This window comes from Athene cunicularia, assembly GCF_003259725.1.
Source record: "Athene cunicularia isolate RWA chromosome 18 unlocalized genomic scaffold, athCun1 chr18_part1, whole genome shotgun sequence".
NCBI classification, from domain to species: domain Eukaryota; kingdom Metazoa; phylum Chordata; class Aves; order Strigiformes; family Strigidae; genus Athene; species Athene cunicularia.
In genome coordinates, this window is record NW_020799123.1 from 12,356,967 (window position 1) to 12,357,852 (window position 886).

Below are 886 nucleotides of genomic sequence, written 5' to 3' on the forward strand. Positions count from 1 at the left end.
TGCCCACCCCGGCACCGGCAGCCGGCTGGGGGCCAAGCTGGGAAGCACTGGGAAGGGTCAGCGTGCGCGGCCACGAGAGGAGAGCGCTGGCGGGCACCCGCTGCCCGAGCCACTCCGACAAATTCCAGCGGCTCCGGGGATGCTGGAGAAAGTCGTCCCATCCCCTCCCGCCAGGACACACACGGGGCCAGCGCAGTGCGAGGGGTGCTGGCCCTGCACCAACCGAACGAGGTGCACGGGCTGCGCCAAGCTCTTGTACCTCTCTGCACCTGATTTGCACCAGCATCGCACTAGTCCTGGTGACACAGGGTGACCCGCATCAGCCCCCGGCCGTGCCCTCCCCAGGGAAAAACACCGATCCTGCCTGCACGCCCGGGGCCGACGGCCACGTCCTACCCTTGGCGGGGCCAACAGCCCCCCAGGACTTTCCAGCGCGGCAGCATCCCCAGCGCTCGGCACGGGGAGCTGCGCCACGTGCCACCGGGGCAGGATGCGGCCTGGTGTCGAGAGGGTTTGTCCCGCTGGGGACAGCACGAAGCAGCCGGTGGATGGACCGGTGGCACCGAGGGTTTGTCACTTGGAGACAGAGCGTGAAGTTCCCCTCTGCACGGAAAAAAAGTGACTCGGACGGGAAAACCGTGGCAAGAGGCCGAGCGCAGGATGCAGCCTGGCTGATGAGGGATGACACAGTGGCACGGGTGCCAGCCTGGAGTGGCTCCAGCGAGGAGCTGGAAAGAATCGGCACGTCCAGGGATGCCGGATAAATCCCGCTGCAGGCGGAGGAGTCAATCTATAGAACAGAGGCAGAGCTGGCCGGGAGGGGTGAGAGCTGCTGCGGGAAGTTTTATGGGGCCTGAATCAATCAGTGGGAATCCCATAAAAGTCG